The sequence below is a fragment of the Accipiter gentilis genome, chromosome 22, assembly GCF_929443795.1.
Source record: "Accipiter gentilis chromosome 22, bAccGen1.1, whole genome shotgun sequence".
In the NCBI taxonomy this organism is placed as follows: Eukaryota; Metazoa; Chordata; class Aves; order Accipitriformes; family Accipitridae; genus Astur; species Astur gentilis.
The window spans coordinates 25,186,335-25,210,096 of NC_064901.1; positions in this window are offsets into that span (position 1 = coordinate 25,186,335).

Here is a 23,762-nt window from a genome sequence, read left to right on the forward strand (position 1 = left end):
GGTGGGCATCTGCTCCCCCGCTCCCCTCCACGGGCTGGGGGGGACAGCCTGCCGCCTCACCGCGGGCTGCGGGGGCATCCCCTCCTCAGGTGTCCCTCCTCCTCCTCCTTCCTCACCGACCTCAGTACACACAGAGGGGTTCCTCTCACATTCAAATCCCCCGACTCACCGCAGGTTTCCCCCCTTAACTCCGCTCCCCCAGAGGCGCTACCGCCATCGCTGAGGGGCTCGGCCTGGGCCAGCGGCGGGTCCGGCTTGGGGCCGGGGAAGCTTCCAGCAGGAGCCAGCCCTGCAGGCCCTGCCCCGCTACCAAAACCCCACGACACAAACCCAAAACAGTAGGGAAGCACATTTTGCCTTTATCTCGACAAATATTTGCCTACTGGAACGATACTTCCAGCATTCACTAATGCTCTACAATACCTCTGTATGAGCCAAATTGCCTTATTTTTGTAAATACTGCTGGGGTGGAAGGAAAGAAAATAGTACGAGCATAAATTCACACCACTCGTATCCAGTTCTGGCAAGATTCTGTGCCAAAGGAAAACATGAGCAGGAAGATGTTCAAAGCTTTTACTTCTGGCTGTTGCTATATTTACTTCTGCTTCACACATGCAACATTTTTTCTCTGATAGCTAATGTACAGGGTGCAATGCACCTAACACATTCCATTTGAAGAACTCGGATATTACTTAGGTAGTAACTGTACTTTGTGACACTGGGTCTCACAATGTGATGAGAATGGAACCAAACAAAGGGATAGAAAAAGATTATTTTGCGTCAACTTAAATGCAATATGAATGGTTTTGTTTACACAAGATGTCAATAAGAATGTACATTCACTAAATGTAACCACATGTAAGCATGTGAGTGTCACATGCTTTAATTCATCAGGAATTAAAAATTTAATTGAATAACTACTAAAACTGAGATGCTGCCTAATGCTCTCCTTAAAGTTGCAGCGCAATATTAGTCATCTGAATTGCATTTTCGTAAGGGCTCAGCAACTAGCAAAGATCTATTAGGCACTTCATCAAAACAAGCTTCTTGTTTTCTTCAGCGAGGATGCTTAATGCACCAATCTTTATCTGTGTTTGCTAAATATATAACTAAGCTCTTGCTGAATTCCCTTTCCTCCCCCTTCCTGAAAACAAAGGCCCCATCAAAATATCTAGGTACAGAAACAGAAAAATCACCTCACACCAAAGTCAAGAATCCCCTGAATTTACCAGTTTTCAAATCATCAGGAAGTAGGAGAATAAGTGTCACTGAATGAAAGAAAAGAGGATGGCTTTAGCACTGTGTCAGGAAGTAACAATGATCTATACTTTGAAATCAAGGTGTCAATACCCATGAATAAACCTGTTCTGAGAACTGTTTATTCATATAGCTCAGTTCTAAATCACCAAAATTAAGACTACTGCTGTAAGAGGCTGCTAGAAATATTGAAAATTTGTAGAACAATCTGTTTTAGATAGTTTCCATTCCTCCATGAAAAATCTCTTGGTTTTGGAAAACATGGAGGTTTCCAAAGCTCCGTGAAAAAGTCTTTTAAACTATTAGCAATCCATTCTCATAGTATTTTTAATATGAAGTTGTTCAATAATTCTTGTGACCACAGCCAATACAAGGAGTACTCACATGCCCATAGCGAGAGAGAATTCTGCCATAGACTGCAAGTAACATCACACACAATTTAAACAGTGTAATAAGTTCATTGTTAGTATACTAAAATATTAACAACAAGTCATGTATACTGAACTCTAATTAGGGACATCCATGTTGGAATACTTATGCTAGGTTAGTCTTGTTCTCTGTACTATGACAGTAGGACAGGCCCTGTCCTCCTGCACTGGGGACCCCCCCACTGCTCCCAGCACCCAGAGGGTCTCCAGCCTCACTGCACCCTGACCCTATCTTAGACACAGCACAAAGCAACCCAACGGTGAGGAACAGTGTTCCTGTCTGTTGTTCGTTAGCTGAATGAGCATGGATAGAAAAAAAAAAACCAAACCAACATGCTATGGAAAATTGGCTACCAAAGTTTTCGGAATTTGTGGAATAAAGCAAAATGGAAATATTGTTAGTGAACCTGATAGTGAGCCCCGGTATACAATAGGCCCAGTTTAAAAGAGTTGTTTCTTTCAAAGGTTATCACATTGACTTTTCTTCAGTGAGGTGAATTCAACCTAGATCTCTGTGGAATTTGTTTTCACTGATAAAGTTTCTTTCTTTGTATTCCTCTAATTTTACTAGCTTTACTGGAGTTGTCAAAAAAAAATACAAGCCTTGAATTCACTTGATTTGTATTTCTGTTAGATTGGTTTAATCAAGATTAGCAACACTAAAGAAACATGTTATCCATGGATCTGATATTAAATCTATTCTAGCATGATCATGTGTGGAGCCAGATGTGCATATACCCTCAATGACACTCCTTAGGTGTCCTGTAAACCTGAGCATTGATCAATGCAAGGAAAATTGTTGTTTTCCTGGTATGCTTACTGAGGGCTAATATCAAATGTAGTTAACAGAGATGTTAACATAATAAATAGAGCACCTTTTACCTGCAATTAAAACAACAATAAAGTTTCAAGTCAGGAGAAGATGAGAAGAACACATAACAAAACCCAAGAGGTTTCTTTTTTCACTAATCACAGACACTAGAATAGATCAAAGTTGAAAGGAAAAAAAACCAGCTGAACTAGGCATGGTTTTACTTATTTAGTTTTTCCTAGTTCTTTACAGTCTGGTTCAGTGAAACAATTCTCTGATTAGTTCACTAAGTTATGACTACTTTACAAATTCCCAGAAATACCTGCTTATCATTTGGTTTTCAGAACAAGATCATGTTTATAATTCCCTCCAAATATGAAATGAAGGTATATGGTCACAAAACTTCCTTATACATGTAACAAAGTCTTAAAATTTAGAGATGATTACATTTCAGTAGGTCATTCAATCTGTCCTCTTGTCAGTGCATGCTAATCCTCTACACATATTTGCTAGTGCTTTATCTTGCTTTATTTTACAAGAGCCAAGCTAACAGATCTTTAAATGAATTTTCAGCAACTTTTTACAGTTTAATAAAACTCATGGTAAGATCATACTACAAATTCATAAAGATAAAGAAATTATTTAAGTTTCCATGTTTATTTTGTGGCAGAGTTACATCAAGGAAGTGTTAAATTCTCCAAATATTAAGGTTTTTTTGGTTTGTAGAAAAAAAATCCACATGTCTATTAGATTATATCATGTATGACATTATTGGATAACTGTTTTTAAAATCAAATTACCACACAAGGAATTGCCGGTGACTTAAAAATGGCTTAAATTTCATTTACATAACTCCCATCCTCCATTACTAATACTAATTTGCTACTGTACATTAAGGTTGATACAAAGGGGTGAACAAGGTGTGCTGGACTGTTCATTTTTAGGAGTTAATACATTGGTTACATCATAATGACTTTACTTCTGAAGGTATTGGAAAATATGACATGGATTGGTATTTTTACTTGGTTGTCCTTGGTTATTTAGTTTTATTTCAATTTTTTCCTTTAGCAAAAGTTTTATATTTTTAAATTTACCACATAGGTCAGACTCTTTCGTTCTTTCAAAAGTGATGCAATTTAAAGGCTCCTGAACAAATATGAATGCACTCTAGTGCACTGCAGCAACTGTGCTTTCAGGATCCATCTTCTGAATATTAAATGCAATAAGATGCATCTGAATAGGGAGCAGGTGAAAACAATTCTCAAGTTTGCCTGCTCAGAGTATGGCATACCCTTTGTATCATAGCATAGAATTAAGATTATGCCTCAGAGTATAGGGAGAAAAAAAAAAAGATAAATTAACTTAGTATTTAATCTTTCTGAACTATAAAAAGTTAGGTTTAGACTGACTTCTGAAAAGATTTAACATTTCTTTCTGAGAATGAAGTACTTGAGCCGATGGGCACCACTAACTTAATTTTTCTGGATCATTTAGCCTATTCCTTCTCATGACTTATTGTTAGCCTCTTGGAATCATTCTGAAAAATATACTGCACAATATAGAGTGCACTGTATCTCACCAGTTTATGACTTTTTATTGCTGCTATATTTTTCTATGACCTTGAAATGCATTAAATGTGATAAATAATGTAGTTATTTCATAGAACACTGTGAAGCACATTTAAGTTTCTGATGTGTATTATAGGTAACTCCCAGTTCGGCTTCTTTGATGGCATTACAATTGAAAACCAGTTTGAACGTTTCCTGAACCCACACTTAAATTAATTGTTGTTATTCATGTGTCTTAATAAGCTTTTGGCTACACTTTAATGAAGCTTGGGAAAGCTTATCAGCATAGAGCCAAAACCTGCAAATGTTTGGTCAGAATAATTATGTCTTGCCCTGAAATAGAATGAACAATCCACTAAAGAGTGGGGGAAATGTGTAATCTGTGGGCTTTCTCTTCAAGATACTACTTATGAGTTATTTATCATAGTGGTGAATAGGACTTCATCCTTTATTTGCACAAACAGAGGGTTACATGCAGAAGTTACCAGGTTGTAGGAGACATTGATCTCCACAGAACACATCCATTTAAATTAAATGTGCTATTACTTAAGGTATGTAAGTTGACTAACACCTAGAAATATTGACCTGGAGGAGGATGAAAGTAGCCTTAGTCAAGTGCATAAAAATTTCTGCAGTGAAATGAGAGATCTACATTTAGTTTTTATTTTAGCACCTCAAATGATTTTAATATTAAATGTTTTCAACACGTGTCAGGTATGTGCATGTGTTTGCAAATACCATAGTATCTTGTACTAAAGTATCATACTAAAATCGCAGCTGTATTAGATATAGAGCTATCACACAAAACCACAAGGTAACACACTAATAATTCAAATCAAATATCCTTTTCATTTGCCATTATTTTTAACTGATATCCAATTGTGTTTACAGTTGTGCTTCAGTAACGCAAGTGTATATGTTATTACTAAGACACACACAGATATGTAGGGTGTGCTTTTAAAATTATTAACCCTGTTATAATTGAAGTTATCATTGAGTTGAGTGATCAGTGAATTCTAGGCTGCATATTTGAAAAAATAGCCCTCCATGGTGAAATTTCTTGTACAATGCAAGTGATGATGTCAACTTATACCCATTAAAACAGAGGCCTGGACAGCAAATAACTGTAGATTCATAACAACCCTTGATTTAAGAATACCAGTGTTCCCAGACTCACAAAAAAAAAAAAAAAAAAAAAAAAAAACACCAAACATACTGGATCTTATAATCTCAAAAGAACAACAGAGCTGAGCAGGTGTGTTTTGGAAAATGAAAAGATACCATCAAGCAGACTGCAGCCATTTTTTTGTCCTTTTATTTATTCTACTCAAAATTGGTCCTTCAGTGGCATTTTGATCCTTTGAAGCACTTTTATATGTAGTATCATTGCTTTTTGAGCTCATCTAACTATCTGTCATATTCAGATATGTTTTATTTTCCATTGGCAGAGGCAAAAAATAGCAGCAGGCTAACTTTTTAGTTTTATTTTTTGTTTTATATTCCTGTTAAGTTTAGAAGTAGACACACTTGATCAAGAGCACATGAAAAGTAGTAACACACAGAACTATGAAGCTACATTGCCTAGAGATATATAGATTCATAAATTAATTTCAAATTTTTATAAGAGCCCACCTTCTTATGAATAACACTTTCAAGGAAGCTTCATCAAACTGGTAGTCAGTGTGAGGCCTTACAGCAGCATTTGGCAGTTGGAACTATGTGGGATACGATTACAGCCAGATTGTGATTTTTGTTCCAAAAGAAGCAAAGAAAGAGAACTCCTGAGTATGTCAAGCTTAAGAAAATCTGTGGTATCTGTCATTCCACAGGAAGAAAAATTTTGCTTTACCTCAATAACCCCTGTTTTAAGTAGTTCCAGTTCAGAACATTAACCCTCTCTTGCATGTCTACAATGTCTAAAAACATGGAATTGCATATAATAAGGAACTTGAGAATGACTTACATTTACACAGAAAGATATTTTTAAACTGCATTATTTGAGGTAATAAATGAAGTACTTTAAATGAGATTTTAATCTATAATTCTCTTCTCAGTTATACTGGGATAACAAATCACAAATTAATTCTGCTCTATGTTTTCATAGACTAGCCACTGATTTAATTAATTACTTTGAATATTTCTTTGTTCTGTGCAAATAAGTATTTAGTCTACAGACTTCATTCAATGTTTGAGATGGAATAGTATGTTCTTTCTTGAGTTGTCATATTTGAGTAGTTTAATCTAAGAAATGCAAATCATAAAAGTAATGAATTTATATGGCAACTGAGCCTTTTTAGCTTTCTGTTGTTTCAATTTGATTTCTTTTTTTTTTTTTTTTTTTTTTTTTTGCCATTTGTTATAAGCTGCATACAGCACCAACATCCTGTTTCCAAAGGACTTTCAAAGGATTCCCTGTGCTTTTTGATTGGTTAGTTCCATGAACTCACTGGAAATTAATCTGAAAGATAAATAGAAGAGTAGTACTGAAAACACTAGAGAAGAAATCAGAATGTTCATTAGCTGTAAATATATATAACCCCAACTCTGCTGCTGAGCTTCTGGGTCTGGTGACTCAGTCTCCAAGAAGCTTAGCTTCCTGTCATATTTTCATTTTATTTTCCTTTGTCCATTCATTCAATGTAAAATAACAGATGCTAGGTAATGCAAAGTCAGCACAAGACGACATCTTCACCATGATGATCTTTTTTAAAGAAACTATAAGCATTGATTTGACAAGAATAATAAAATAAGGGTACACAAATAAGAACTACCCTTGAAGAACAAGTTGTTGGAGGAACAAGAATGCCAATAACAACTGTCACATAAGAAACAAGCACAGAAGACTAAGGAGACCTGCAGGGGAAGGTTTTGGACTTAGAGAAAAGTGAAAGTGGGACAGAATAGGGAAAGCAAAATAGAGACTTCACTCCCCTCTTATGTGTAAGAAGTATCTTTGGCTGTTGCCAATTTTGTGCTTCGGAAATTATTAAGTGGAACCTTATACTTACTATTGGGACCTTGGGACCTTATACTTACTATTATTTTTTTTTTCTATGTGCAGCATATTTCAATCTCATGGATTAAAGTTACTTCATCAATAAACCTTATGGAGAATAAAAGAGATGACAAAAGCCTGCTCTGAAGTTTTTTCTCATTCTTAGAATATGATCTGACATCAGTTTCTTCATGAACATCCTGACAATACACCATGAACCTTAACTGGGAGCCCATGACTCAAGGAAGAGTCTCAGTTTTCATTGCCATCTCAGGTTTTCAGATCTTTTTTGATACTGTCAGCAAAAGAGGTAAAACAGTCTGCTGTGATCATGCTTTGTGAAATGGTCTGGAACCACATAGCTATTTCACATATATTAAAATGAGAAAAGTTAACCTAATTTCATTTCTAAGCTCTTTGGAACCACACAGCTGTTTCATCTGTATTAAATGGAGAAAAGTTAATCTAATTTCATTTTTAATCTGTTCCACCAAAATTAACAAGCAATTCATATATATCTTTTAAATAAGTATTTTCTCTGTCATTACCCAAGCTGAAATTTATTTCCAATTTCTAAACCCACTTTTTCATAAATATTAAAATTTCTAAAAAGGTAGGACATGTGGCACATTCAGTTCATCTTTCCTGGAGCTATTGCAGAATCATAAGCCTAGTCTCCATAATCTGTAAGAAGTGTATCCAGAAAGTTCTATGCCACAGAAATAGCAGAGCACCACAAAACTGCATTTGTCCTGTTAGTTTCCCATGGCCTGTCATATCTGCATCTTTATTAATGGATGCCAGACAAATATGTATTTATCATTTGTTTTGAAGTTGGTAAAACAAATAAATTGTGAATCAAGGCAAACAACATAATTTTTGCAAGTATTTGGATCTTGAAACATTTAACTACATTTTCAACTGAGTTATTTTGCAAATTATATTATAAAGTGTTCAATACTAGATTCTTCATGGATATATAAATAAATTTGGTTCCACTATTAACCTATATTTTAGGTTGTAAGGAAAACTTTTTAAATCAGTAAGAATTACATATTCAGAAGTAGGATTTAAAACCTCTATTTGGAGACTTAATTTTTTCTTGCTGAGGCCACTTTAGTCCATTAATTTGGCCAAAGGTAACCGTTAGAGGATGATTTTCTCAGGAGAATCTTTGCTACTGCACCAATTGATTGTGCTGTTTCCAATATAAATAAGAAGGTGAGGAGAAAGAGTGCCTGGAAGTATGATTGGATCATAAAAGAGTAGGTCTCTTTAGTAGAGTATCTTACAAAAAAATTACACATACCCACCCCCCTTTAATTCCTTGATTTTATCATTGGAAAAAAAAAAAAGGGGGGGGGGGGGGAGGGGGGGAGTCAGAATTACTAAGTAAACAAAACCGAAAACTAAAGTATGAAGGAAATAAAATATAACCTTGGTGGATGTTACTGGTTACTGTAATAAAAGGTTTTAAACTTATCGGTTGCTGGCTATCTGTACAAAACCCACAAGACCTATCACAGATCTGAGTTTTTTTAAGACTGGTACTATATCTTACTCTTAAAATTTCCTTTCTCAGAGAAATGTATTCCTTAATCTTTCATTTCTCTGAGAAAGGATATTATGTTGTGTAGAAACTGTGTGTCTATGCCACAGAAGAAGTCCCAGAGCTACTGTCTCTCTCATGCCTGTGTCATGCTGATAATTCATGCTTCAGAGCAATGGGTTCTCAGATGCATATTTATATATAGTATGTTCTTCACCACATATTGTTAATAGCTATCAAATTACAGCAGTGTGGTATGGGTTTAAATTTGGATCCTTTAAGGTTCTAACAGTCAGTAGAAGGAAGTAGTGCCACAACTGTGATAACACAGTTCTGTGCCTTACAGGTTCCTAGTAAACAATTGTACTATGGTGAAACATCTGCTGGAGAAACACAGGCAGAGGAGGAGATTTAGATTTGACACATTTTACTCAGATACCAAAGTTTGCCTCTGCTTTGTCAGAAAGAACTGTGATTCTGACTTACCCCGAGATTTAATGATTACCCCCAAATACACAGAAAGGGCCATGGCATAAAATCAAAATAGCTCTCTCCTGATTCATATTTTTTAAATGTATTAATACTGAGGATCTATTGGAGGTGTGCTCCTGCTATGTTGGGACTAAGGTAAGGTGAGGTAGGAGGTGAAAAATGGGAAAGGAAAGCTTCATTTTGCTCCACCACACTAAGGCACAAAGACTTTCCCAGGCTTTGACTCCTTTCAGAGCTGTCTTAGAACTCCCAGAAAGGTGTATAAATGAGACTATTTACATCTGGATACATGCGGCCATACAGATCAGTATGGAACATGCTAGGAGTACAAAAAGAATTACACAACAGAACTGATGGCAGAAAATGCAGACCAGATTTGACAACTCAGAAAATAGAAAAGACAACGTTTCTGTACTGTCCCATTTCTTCTAACATATGCCAGATCTTTGTGAAAATGCCTTCATGGAATGTGATGACAGATAAACTGGTAGAAGAAAAATTAGTGGTAACTATGCTATGAGGAGGGACTTGTATGAAAAGGTGAAAATCACAGGTCAGTCCAGCGATGTGCTTTAGCTGGGATCATCAGTGAAAGTAGTTATCGTTATGGACAGCAGCAAAGGGGGACTTGGTAACAATGAATGAGAGCAGACAGACATATAAAGACAAGCAAGTTGTGATGACAATTTTAAATGCTGTCTACATAGTTTCTAAAAGTTCACAGACATTTCTGAAATATATGGTACTTAAAAATATTCTGAAAGAGGGTTAACAATCACTTTAAAGATTGTCTTCATTAGTAATAGATGCCAGCTTCTATTTCAGGGTGGTAAACATCAATATTAGCAAATCTTTCATAATTACTACACAACACCAAATTTGCAACACACATCTGTCATGACCAAGTGACTTGAATAGTTGAAAGGAGATTTTGCATATTGATGACATATTTTAATCAACCTTTCAGTATAAACATTCCTCTTTATTTATCAGCTATGTTCAAAATGTAGGAAGGGTGCAATGTAAATGCTTTTTTAATAGAAAGAGAGGAAACAAAAGCTGTAGTCTTTATTTTGGGAAATTTTGGCCTGAGGACAAAATGTCCAGTTCATATGAGATATATTTTGATTTTTTATTAGTTGAGTAGGATGGCATAGAAAACAAGATCTGCTTATGAAACAGACTGTTAAATAGGAAAAATATTTTTCCGTATTAAAAGGATAATAGTGTAGACTTGTGCCAGGTCAGTCTACTGGATACCAGTGTACTCATGCAATCTTTGTCCTTAACGAACTGCTCCACAGTTTATTTTCATGGCACGTTTGGCAAATATTCTGGGCAAAGAATATCTGTCTCTCATTCTAAACTCATCTACTTCTCCTTCTTCCACAAGGACTAGCACCATGTACATAGACTGTCCAGAATCTTAAATACATGATTTTCCAACTATTTTTCTTGGCGTTTTAACTTTTCAGTTTGTCTATTTAGGAGCACATGGTTATTGCAGTTCCAGTCTCCAGCCCTGTTCATGGATTGCCTGCATTTCCCAGATTAACCGTTGATCTTCCTCGTGACCTTCTGTTTACCTGTTGACCAGCGGACCATCAGTAGGACCTGCTGCTGTCAGCAACTTGCCCCGCTCACCCGGCTTGGGATGGAACCTCAGCGGTGACCTGAATCCCTCTGCCCTGGGAGGTCTCTCAGGGGAAGGTTGGACCCTCCGCTCGGCCTTGCAAACTCTTCGGTGGTGGCTCGATCCAGTTGATCTTGCGTAGGTCTCCGCTATCACCACAGTGTTCCGCAACCAAGTGCCTCCAGAGCTGTATAAGGCTCGTGAGGACGAACCTGGCTGAATGGAGAAGCTGGTGCCGGGGCCCCAAGCACGTCCCCCCTCCCGGGGGTCTGGCAGCGGGGCCCAGGGCCAGCGCAGCCCAGAGCTGCCCAGTTCCCACTGGTGGTGGCCTTGGGGTGAGGCAGCACAGCCCCACCGCCTCGCAGCGGGGACCCCAAACCACGGGTTGACCTCCTGGCCTGACGCCCACCTGCCTCCTCACTGCGGACCTGTGGTGACCTGGTGATGGGACCATACCCGACCCTGTTCACGGTCTCCCCGCCTGATCTTGGCCCTGACTCTTTAACCCGTGTTCCCACCTTGACCTCAGAGCTGCCTTGCTGATAAGGAATTCCCTGCCCTGCGACAGAACGACAGCAAGGTTGTAACGGGAATGGGGATGTACGCCGCTTCTGCAGATGGCTTACTCAAATCATCAAACCTTTTCATTTATTTATCTCCTTGGTCTTCTTTTACATAACAGGCTTACTCTTGAAAAAAGTGTGTAGTCATTCAGGACTACATTTCCCTGACCCTCAAAGTTTTAGTGTTTTAACAAACGCCTCTTTTCTTTACACAGAAGGGATCCTTAGAATAGCAAGTATTCACACTTTTTTTCTTGAAAGATAACAGATGATATGGCATGTAAAATCCAGTAAAGAAAGGGACTTTTTTTGTCTGAAGAATTTGACCTTCTTTCAGATTTTGATTTTCCCAGTGAGATTTCCTTGCTGCTAAATGCTGATACATTAATCAATATACTGATACAGCTCATGGTGATGATATTAATTAAAATGTGAAGAAATAGCATTGTTTATTGTGCCTTATTATAAACAGTCTTGAATTTCAGTAATATTTAGATCTGTCTTGAATCTGTAACTGTTCTCTATTCTTAATATGAAATAGGCCGATACCCTTAGCCAACAATTTTGGGGCAGGTGGTAGGGCTGAAATCTAGAACATAATCCAAATTTTGCATCTCACCTATCTGTTACACAATGCTGTACCACAGGTGACAGATGCCAAACAAATAAATTCTTGCTTTAGGAAACTTTTTACTGGAAGGCTAAAAATATGCTTCCAAGAGAAATATTAAATGGCATTCTTTATGCCATACATCATAGAATAAGTTAGATTTCACATATAAAAGTCACAGTAACAGGTATCCTCATAAGACCAGGTAAGCATTTGGAAGGTTTCCAGGACCAAACTTTTAATACATTAAATAAGAGGAATTTCTGTAATATGGAACATCACAGAAGATTTCAGTGAAGTGGATGAAACAGAAAAAGGTGAATAGCAATATGAAGGTGTGATAAAAATTTTCAATAAGGGAAAAGAATACAGGTAGCATTGGAGAAATATCTCCTGTGAACACCAATGATGATAGAAAAGAAACACTGATGCAAAGGAAATACTTTCATTAGCCTAAAATACTCCCTTTCTACTATTTAGGATGGTAACAACCAAATTTATTTTCTGCCTTTAAAATACATATGTAGGTGTGTGTAACCTGGAGATGGGAATACAGTAAAAGTTAAAACAGCACTCTAATATGTTGAAAACACACTAGAAGTTTAATACTGTCAATAGTTAGTTGGCTATAATTCACTTAATTTCACTTTTCTATGTCTCAGTTGAGGAAAATTGGGAGATAGTACTGCAGAAAACTTTCTGCATGAGATAGGCATGAAATGATGCTAGTTCTTATTGTTAAAATACATATCACAACATGTTTAGCAAAAAATACGTTAGGTAGCCAAAATTTTTTTTTTGTGTCAGGCCTTCTGTGTGCATGCAACTTAATATAGAGGTTGAAAACCATTCATAGAGAGCTTGGCAGATTGTCTTTTGTCTTTTCCAAATTACAGGGTTTGTGTCTGCCAGCAGAAATTCAATCAGATCCAAGAAATGCTGCCTCTCAAACAGACAAGTTGCTGCTGGTAATCTTCTGTGTCAGTTTGTGTCTCTGAAAGGAAATGTACCCTGGTACATTTCCTAAATTTGGTCCTCCATGTGAGTGAGATGGGAGTCACTGGCACTGAATGCTCTTTCAGGATGACTTGCCTCCCACCGTCCTGTACAAACCCTACAGCGTGCCATTTAATGGCTAACTGTGTGATGTCTTTGCCAGGTTGTATTTTAGGAGGACTTTTAGTGCCTACAGTTCTTGTATGAAAATTGACCATGCTAATTTTAGGTCCCATTGCCTAAATTATAAGACCATATGAATTTGATTACGTATACTATTTTATTTTGCAGATAAGAAGCCATTACTAATGAATATTTACTTTGTTTGGGAGCACTTGATATAAGAATTTGGACTGTAATTACTTACTTGTGTTTTACAATAGTAGGTCTTGTAGTATAAGGAAGGAGGAAGCTATGTACTGAAATAATTTAGTAAATAGAAGGTTCCTACAGTGAGTTATTACTCAACCGCAATGCTGCACCAATGGGTGCTTCTGGTGAACGTAAAAGTGAATAGATGTAAAACTGAGGTCTCGTGGTTGGAAAGTAACTGCCTACAGTTTTTAAAAAAAGTGTTAATTTCTATAACCTCTTCAGACTTCGTATCAAATGTTTACTTTCTGATTCCTTACATTTTCTCAAAACTTTGTCCCAACATATCTGTGGCCCTGAGTGCTCTGCTCACTATATTCTCTGGTAAGGAGAAAAATCTGAAACAATATGGGACAAGAGTAAAACTGGTCTCTGGAAGGGCAATACAGAAAAAGAGGCAGAGAAACCTGTGATTAAAACAAAGGTATATTGAAAAAGACAATAGAAGTTAATGAGGGGAAAAAAAAAATAATCTGAGGAGGAGTTCCCAAATGTAATATTCCTGGCTATCGAAAGGATAACATACAATGCTACTATAGATGTCCAGGTTGTTCTCAACAGGAATATTCTGAGTGACTGGTGATTCTACTTATGTATCCTTAGATAAGCAGGAAAGCTCAGTAGACTGCAGCAAGTTTGCCTACCCTCCAGTGGTCCTGAGAGGATCTTTGACAGACATGAAAAATTCAAAATATAATAAACAAAACAAACCAAAAAATTTTGTGTATGTTGCCCTTTGAAGAATATTCACTGAAAAAGAATTTCAGGTAAAAGTTCACAAAATAAACAACTATTTATCTTTTTTTCATTTTCCCATAGTTAATGGTATTTTTTAAGAACAGAATTCTTATATCACCTGGGCTTAACACTCCTGGAATGATTTGTGAGAAATTTCAGCTGTTCTTTATGCAAAAGTGTAGGAATATTGGAACAAAGTTGCCCTTCAGCAGCAGTTGTATTCCTTACTTTTATTCCTTTTTTTGAGAAGCCTTGATATCCCAATTTCTAACTGCTTCTCCTACACAATTTGCATTATTATCATGGACCTGATGTTGTAGATAAGTTCTAGCAGCTGCTTCCAAAAACTTCAGGTGAACACCTGGCTGACAAGGCCTGCATGTATTGTGCATCCATGTGAGTAATTATTTGTCTATGTCCTATGCCCATACAGTTTTAGGAAAAGTGAATAATCGAAAAAAAAAATCTGAAAACTGCTTCTGCTGTTAGCTGTAAACATTCCTGATAGAATTAGAGAAAGTCTGTCATAGAGTACTGCTGGTGCTCCTAGGGTAAATATATATATTTTCAGATATACTATTAACATTTTCTTTTAATTAAAAAAAAAAACAAAACTCCAAAGCCAACAAACTTTTTTTTTAAAAAAAAAAGAAACAATTTTTCACTTTATAAACCAACACCAAATTCCTGCAGCAGCAATGACATCAGAAGCAGCAGAGACAAGAGCAGTTTAAAATTCAGGTAACCAAGCCATTTAGGTTAATGAATTTTATAATAATGGTATTCAATTCTACTTAGATTCCTCAGGCACATTTAACCATCTGTCTTAAGTGAGTTTTCCTTTTATTGGCCAATGATTTCAAAAAGTTGGAACAAGTGTCTTGAGATAGCCTTGCATTGATTACGGTAAGCCATTTAGAGAGACTGATATTAAATATTTAAGATAAGCAATAGCTGGTGAATCCATATAATTTCCAGGCCCTGCCATAAAAGTTAGTCCATTTTTCATCCCTCTCTCATATTTAATTCAGCGTGAGCTCAGTACAACTTCCAATAGGGAGAAAAAAAAAAAAAATATCCCCACTGTAGTCATCATTCTGATTACTGCTGATAGTTTAATAGTGCTCTTCTTCTCATGAACTGTAATTGAATATAAATGTACTGTGCAAAAAGTTACATCACCTGATGTTTATTACCTTTATATTTTCCCTTTTGTTCTGCTAGTCTCTTTTGCATCTTGTTTCAAATGAAATAGTAAGGAAAGGTATCTAGCTTCTTGTATATCATTCCAAGCCCAGCAAAATAAGATCATATCATTTCTGGCAAACAAGTATCATCAGAGTGCAGCACTAAGGTAAATGGTTGAAAAAGCAAAGAAAGGGAAAAGTTCTCAGTGAAATAAATGGGCTTTAAAGGCAAGATTGAAACATACCACTCTCACTGCATGTTTGCTTATAGTATCAACAGCCATAATATTCTGGATAAAGGGTTTTCATGCACAAAATTTCCAGGAGAAAGCAAAGATACTCTTATACTACATTCCAGAAAAGGGATATTCATAGGTAGTGTATTATTTATTTTTTTCTAAAGAATGGGGTTGACAATATGAGAAAGGGGAAGGACAGATGTGAAAAGTGGTTGCCCTTGTGAGAGGCAGTCAGTTGAGATGAATGCTTGAATTCACTCAAGTATGTCACAATATTATGTAAGTGCTGTAATTTGTATTGACAGCATCTGTTACTTGTCATGGCCCAGAGGGTGTCAAACTAGATATAAATTTAAAAATGCAAATATTATAGCTTCCATTCAAAGTTAAATTTTCACATTAAACCTGAAACAATAAATAAATCTGAGGTATAGTCTTCCCCCTCCAACCACACAGCACATACATTAAAACAAAAAGCATTAATTGGTGTCTTTAGACTTTCTAGATTTTAAAGAAAATACCACGTATGCAGTTGACAAGCAGCTGAACTGTGGGGTAAGCTGACAGTCTCATTCGTTGAACAGTGGTCTTGATATGTAGGTAACTACCACAGCCTTCTTCTATTAGAATCCTTTCAGAATGCTGCAATATTTCCTAAGTGAAAAAAAAAACCAACCAAACAACCAGAAAAACAAACCCACCCACCCACCCCCCTACCCCCCCAAAAAAACCCAAACAAACAAAAATTCAGAAATGGTCTGTCTTTCCTATCTTCGTCAAGTGAGACCAAAAAAGATCACATTTTCCTCAATGTCCATATGAATTTGCAAATTAGATTAATGGACAACATGATCAAAGTTCTGAGATTTGTAAATTATCTACTTTTGCTTTACATTTGAATTTTCTTGATCAGTGTCTTTTCAATTAAAAAAAATCTTCTTTTTGCTTCTGATTCTATGGACAATTATTATTCCCTGTACACAGATGTAATCTTTTCTCAGGGAACACTTGATGTGTAAGAAGAGCTACATCTGCCTTCTGAGTTACTGACAAATCAATACAAGGTCTTATTACTGAAACTATCTAGAATTTTGTTGCTTCTACATGCAACTATGCTTCATTTTTGTGAACTAGAAAAAAGGTTATAGATACCTTTTCAGCTAACTGGCATAAGTTGGACCTGAGCACTACTACATTACTGTTTCCCATCATTCCAGATACTGAAGGCTATTGAGGAGACCTGTGGTCCACTAGAAGACCATCAGGCACTCATGTCATTATAATTCTTGCAAGAAGCTTTTTTTACACCTTGACTTGCTTGTTCTCTGGTCTCGTGATGCTTCCATGCACGGCAGAGTGAACACTTTGAAGTAGGTGGCATATTTTAGCCATAGTGGTTAGCTGGCTTGTGTCAATAAGCTTACTGCAACTTTACTTCTTTCTATTCATCCTTCTCCCTGATGGAACAATATTCCTTGTCTTTAGGCACATGATTTGGCCTATCGCTCTGAACTCCTTTCAGTTTGTCTTGCTGAATTTGTGTCTTTCAGATTATCAGAATTGAAAAGGCGATGTATTCATGCTTTATTTTTTCATTTAATAAATTTCACATGTTGCTTTTTCCCCCCCTTTTGATCCTGCATCTTCTTCCAATGGCAATATTGGTGACGTACGGTGTCTGCTATATTTCTTACCATACTCCAATCTAAGTCGTGTAACTAATTCAGTTTATAGACACAAACTAGACTTTCTTGCTCTATTATATTTTGAGAGTGTTCTTTTAGAATCCCATACTTAAGATCAAACTTGCTAAAAGAGACATTACCTCATAAAAGTATAGGTAAAGCATCATCATATTTGAATACTTATTTAAGAACGCAAGTAAAAGAGTAGCACGACTCAGAACTGCCAATTTGCTTCATTTTGCTGTATTTGTGAATATTTAGTTCATTTCAAAATCAGCCTATTCTTTTAAGAGACTTATTAATAGGCATCCAGATTTAAAATCAGAAAGTAAAAATCCTCATGAATCTTCATAACAAAAAAAGTGTGCGAAAAAAAATATCTCAATGGCTAATCAGTGGAAGTCTAGGAATCTCTGATTCCAAAGCCAACCTGAATGTCACCCACTTGCCTTTCCTGACTTAATCAGTACGAGGTATCAGTATAAGAAACTCAACATATGCTGCCCACGAGAAATGGAGAACTACCCTATTGGGGATAAAAACTACAAAGTACAGTCCGTGGTTTTGATCCAGAGTTACAGTATTTCTGTAAGAGTATCAATACCCCCTTCTTTCCACAAACCGGCAAAAAACAAATCACTGTAATCTATATGAAGGTTTGTATTTTGTTACATCTGTTCTAGGTGCGTACAACTTTGTCAGCATAATCATGAGCTTCTTCTACCTCTTTGACTTATGATGCTTGGATATATAAATCTTGCTTAAGCTTAAATTCATGCAAGGGAATACAGACCTACAACAGATAGTGGTTTTCTTTCTATCCTTTTTCCATACCCCTGTGTACATTTTCCTATTACCAAAATAAGACAGTGTATAGAGAACACAGTGGGATTTATACTTCTATGTTGCCTCATACATTTAAAACACAAAGCTATTTTCCAAAGGACTGAAAATATTTGATTGTCACCGATCGTCACTGTGCTTCAGGTTGTTATAAATTCTGTTCAGAAAAACCCAACTCTGTGACATTTCTTTGACACTGTACATTGTAGCGCATAGCTTACATTATTTGCAGTGCACCCCAGTGTTACTAGCCTTGCAACATATAGAATAAGAGCAACGTTAACAGTCAGCTCACCGGTGCTGCATGAGGAGGAGTAAGTTAATAGCAGTTTATTCTCTAAACCCCTGTAAGAAACATATCTTCTCCTTAGTCATCATATGGTACACTTTTATATCTGATCTCAAACCTTCCTGGCAGTTATTGAGGCTCCTCAGCCTACTGTAACAAACTAAATACAGCTAAATAGCATGGCTTTCTCACCTGCATTACTCTGCATTACAACACCAGGAAATTTCACTATGACTTTTCATTTATACCATTTTAGGTTCTGCTGGTAATTACACTTTATCCTTTTCAATATCTAACATTATTTTTCATTGGCCTTAGACTTACTCTGTAATTGCTACTAACTCAGGACTGACCAAAATAAATACATAAATGAAAACATAAAATAACCAGTGCATTTGCCCTTTATAACAGCACTCATTTTACCAGCACATTCTTTTTTTTTTTCCATCCACGGAAACTAAGTAATTCAATCTACCCCAGGCTTTAGCCTTTCATTGTATCATTCCCTTTCACTCTTGGTCTTAACCCAAGCTGGAGCATAAGTGACAGACAGCAAGCATGAAGGTAATAAGAACATCTTGATTATAAATGAAAGTAAACAGACTGTCATAAAACTGTGGAATAGCATAGATGACAGACAACATTTTCTCTCTGAAAGCAATTATTTTTGTTCCTCAGATCAAATAATCTGTAATTTTAAGGGCCAAAAGAAGTAGTTGTTTGTCTTTCAGTTGGCTCAATCAAATGAAAGCAGAAATCTACGTGCTAGTGAGGATAGCAGTGGCGATAGATGTCCTCATGCACCAGAAAAAACACTGCTTATCTGTACTAATCCTTATTGGTTCCCAATTTATTACAATAGTAGCACTTTTTATTGGTTTACCATGGCTGTATTTGCTCCTGAAATGCTATTTTTTCTCATTGAAAGAACAACGAGAAAAAGCCATTCTGCTGATACTTAAAGACTATCAGTCACATTAATACGGAGGTACTGAGCATGGACTCATAAATGGCGGTACCTGAAATAAAGTTTTGTGTGTTTGTGTGTAATATGCTGATTTGAAGCAGCGTCTTTCCCAGCTCAATGACGGTCCGGGCAGGGGAGTGTGTTCCAAATCCTACTGTCTTTTTGGCACAGCAGCCAATCACTAGGCAATTTGGGAATAGAGAAGGTAGGGCTTGCAGTCTCCAGAGTACTGGCCCGCACTCCCCTACCCCAACCATCCCAGCAGGCAGGCTGTCTCAGATCACAATTTTCTTTCTTTTCTTAGGTACATTTTGGCATGTTCCAAAATGAGTTAAATCAAGTGCTGAAATATGTGAAACACAGTATTTTTTGTTTTGTGTTGTTTAAACCTATTTCTGTTCACAAGATTAAAAAATAATTAGAATTTTGGGATTCAATCACAGGGAGGTGGGTTATTTTTAAATACAGTTATAATTTGTTTCACAAATACATGTTCATATATTATATATACACAGAACTATTGTATTAAAACTTTTTTACTCATAAGGTAGATAAGGTTTCTTGCTTCTCCTCTGAATGATCTGTTGGTAGTCATTGCTGGAGACAGCGTGTTGGACTGGAAGGCTTCTGTTGTTGTCCATGTAGCAATTATACCCATTGCCCATCTATTGTGTTGGCCACTAGGCGCATGCTTTTAGACAACATAGAGGAAGTTAAAAAAATAGAAGAATGCACCCTTGCCTTCTGCCTGTTAATTCCCAATAGTACCAAATATTCTTTCAAAATGTCAAGTGCTTATTTAAATCATGCTGTATTTCATTTTCAGTAATCGGCATGTACCAAAGAGTTCCACAGACTTTCACGTGACTTGGGACCAGAGTATATCTTACCAGGATTTATAGTTGCCACCTCAATTTTGTATGTCTTTCTGGGTTTTTATGTTATAAATTTTTTTATCTACCTTCTCTATACTATTTGTCGTTGTGCACTTACCCTGCTCATTCTTATTCATCTGGTTTTTGAGATAAATAATCTTCAATCTTCTCAGCCACTTCTACAAAAATATTAAGGCTTCTAATCATTTTGCCCATATGATTTTGCAATGTCCTTTAGGTCATGGGTATGTGACTCACAAAATAGGGAACAGATGTGGTATATTTCATTAATTAATGACTACTTATAATTACTTTTTAATAGTGGGTCTTTGCAATGGTCTATAAAAGTACTGAGACTAGAGCACATTCTGATACACCTCTCTGATGAAAATCTAGCTCATCTCTAGTTCACTTTGGCCATGCCAGCTGCAAGACCCGGTAAGAGTATCTCCCAGATAAGATCTTTTCAAATAAATTTGATGTGGTCCCCTGCTGCCTTTTAGGTTAGGACTAGGAGCTTGATGTGGACCACATATCTTTGAGCCAATGAACAAAAAAAAGAAGAATATTGGTTACATTAATGTACATTTTTAATCCTTTCAAATTATGACCCCTTTAGAGACAAATCTGTCATTCTAATAAAACCCCTGTGGTTTGTGTAGCCACTGTGATAAGTACTTTTTGGCTAGTTGCAGAGGCAGAAATTGGCCTTATCCTGTCTTTCGATAAGTTGCATCTTCTATTTGACTTTGATCAAAACTCAGAAATTTAGAGGAGGATAGATACATCGATGTTAGATTTTCAGCACTTTCTGTATAAATTTGAAATAACCAAGTGAAATTGTTATAGTAATTCCAAAGAGACATATTGTTTCAGCTATATTTCCACAGAGTCAGCAGAATCTTTTCCAGAAAGTCTTTAGACGTGATAGTATTCTAAGACATTTAACTGTTAAGTTCCTTCTGAATATTCTCATTCTCAGTTACTACTGTGATTTGGAAAGCTGATTTCTTTTATCTTGCCACAGTCAATAATCTTGAACTATAGATTCAAAAGCAATGGAGCTGGTCTCCAACACTCATAGCATAGAGGCCAACAAAGTGGACACATGTAGACTTTGGTGTTTTTCAACAGTGGAGGGGAATTATGAAGCACTTTACATGTTTCTCATAAACTGATAAATTGTGAAATCTATGCATTGACTATAATGGATTTTAAAATACTAAACTGTGATTCTTTGAATTAATGCGATATGCACTGTTAATTTAAGACCATTAATCAGTGTTTATACTGCAAGCTTAAAGATTCCTTCAAATTAATAAATAGAAAGAAAAAGAAATGCAAATATTTCAATTCCTTTATCTAAAAAGTGTAACAGTCTGTGAGTAACTTGTAGAATTTCTCTGGGTAAGATTATACTATCTGAGCCCAGAATTTCAATGTATTCAGGTTTATGGAGCACAGGAGAATACGTTAGGAAATCAGTTCTAGCATTCACCTGTATCTTTATTTAATATAGATTGAGGTGACAAAGTAATAAAGATTGTTATGACTTTGGAATGAGTTTTAGATTATTTCTACGCAAAGAAAAAGGCACAGAAAGGCGAAATTGAGATTATGCATGTCAAGGTTTTAACTTCCTGTTAAAATCAGAAATTAATTGTTCCCTTTTTCAGAAATTATTTCTATCAGAATTTTTAATTTATCTGATAAAGCCAATGACCTTTTAGGTCACATTTTTTCTGACGGAGATCGAAAACAGGGTTCAGGAACAAGGGTTTCAGCTGTCATGAACAGGATGGTGTTCTTAATACAGATAATAGAATTTGGCCCCCTCATATATATTGAAATGAAATCTATAAGATTTATATGATTGTATCATATACAGAAGATGTATATCTATTAACTCTGCAACACCTTAAAGGTCTTTCTTTTGCTTAGCTTTTATTTGTTTCATTGCTCAGAAAAATACGGGAAGCATTTGCATGCAATGAAAATGAAGTAACAAAATGTAACAAAATTACAAAACTAAGTTTTCAATCTTTGAAAAATTAAGCTTAATCAGTTGTCACTGGTTAAAAAGAAAACTTTGGCCCATTGTGAGGAACAGTTTCCCCTTCTGTGTTTTAATCAGGCCTTTGTGCTTTAGAGTAATTGTTGTGGTCTAGTCTTAAAATCTGCTTCAGTGATTGACAAGTAATTATTGCATTTACACTCTAAAGTGTTCAAAACACAGTCTTCTAGTTGAGTGCATATACTTAAGATATATTGTTGATTTTTTACCATAATAAGGAGATGGTCCTTCAGATGTATAGTAAAAGCAGTAAGCTTATTTGTTTGGCATGTTTTGCATGTTGGATACATGTTTATCATGTTTTAACAGATCTGTTTCTTTTTCATTACGTATCAGAAAGGAATTATTAGCTGTTTCAATTTGGTACAAAATTCATTAAATGATTTGGAAATTATGGTTTGTAGAAGTAGTTAGACACCAACAAAGAACTGAGGGAGAAGAAAAAAAAAAAAAAAAAAGGTAAAAGTTTTGAACATGAAGTCTGTTACCTGTCATGGTAACTTAGTGGAACATATTAACAGTTAATTTGTGTTCAAGGTAGACATCTCCTCTGAGTCTCTCACTCATTTGACATAAATGTTTATTTAAAGAGATGCATTTATATAATCCTGATAGCTCTTAAATAGGTCCCTTATATATGATTATCTAAGAAATGAGGATTGTATGTCACTGCTAGCAGTCAGACCTTTCCCTTGCTAAGTGGGTTTAATAGTATCCAAACCACCCTTAAGAGGACAAATTCAGTATCACCAGTTTCTTAATAAGGATTTTCTGAAGCAGGCAAGAATGGAGCACGTTAGGAGCTGAAAAAAAAACCCCAAAACACCGAAGCCAGCATTCTGTGCATCCCTGTAATTTCCTTTGAAACAAAGTTACAAATTAGAATTATTCTTAATGAGCTACAAGCTGGGTGATGAGTGGATTAAGAGCAGCCCCATGGAGAAAGACTTGGGGGTGTTGGTTGACGAGAAGCTCAACATGACCCAGCAATGTGTGTGGGCAGCTCAGAAAGCCAACCGTGTCCTGGGCTGCATCAAGAGAAGCGTGACCAGCAGGCCGAGGGAGGGGATTCTCCCCCTCTGCTCTGCTTTCGTGAGACCCCACCTGCAATATTGCGTTCCAGTCTGGGGTCCCCAACATAAGAAAGACATTGACCTGCTCAAGGGGGTCCAGAGTAGGGCCACGAAGATCATCTGGGGGCTGGAGCACCTCTCCTATGCTAACAGGCTGAGAGAGTTGGGGTTGTTCAGCCTGGAGAAGAGAAGGCTCTGGGGAGACCTTATAGCAGCCTGCCAGTACCTAAAGGGGGCTACAGGAAAGCCAACAAGGGACTTTTTACAAGGACATCTAGTGAGAGGAGAAGGGGTAATGGCTTTAAACTGAAAGAGGGTAGATTTAGATTAGATGTAAGGAAGACATTCTTCCCTGTGAGGGTGGTGAGGCACTGGAAGAGGTTGTGGCTGCCCCATCCCTGGCAGTGTTCAAGGCCAGGTTGGATGGGGCTTTGAGTGGAAGGTGTCCCTGCCCATGGAACTAGATGATCATTAAGGTCCTTTCCAGCACAAACCATTCTATGATTCTATGATTCTAT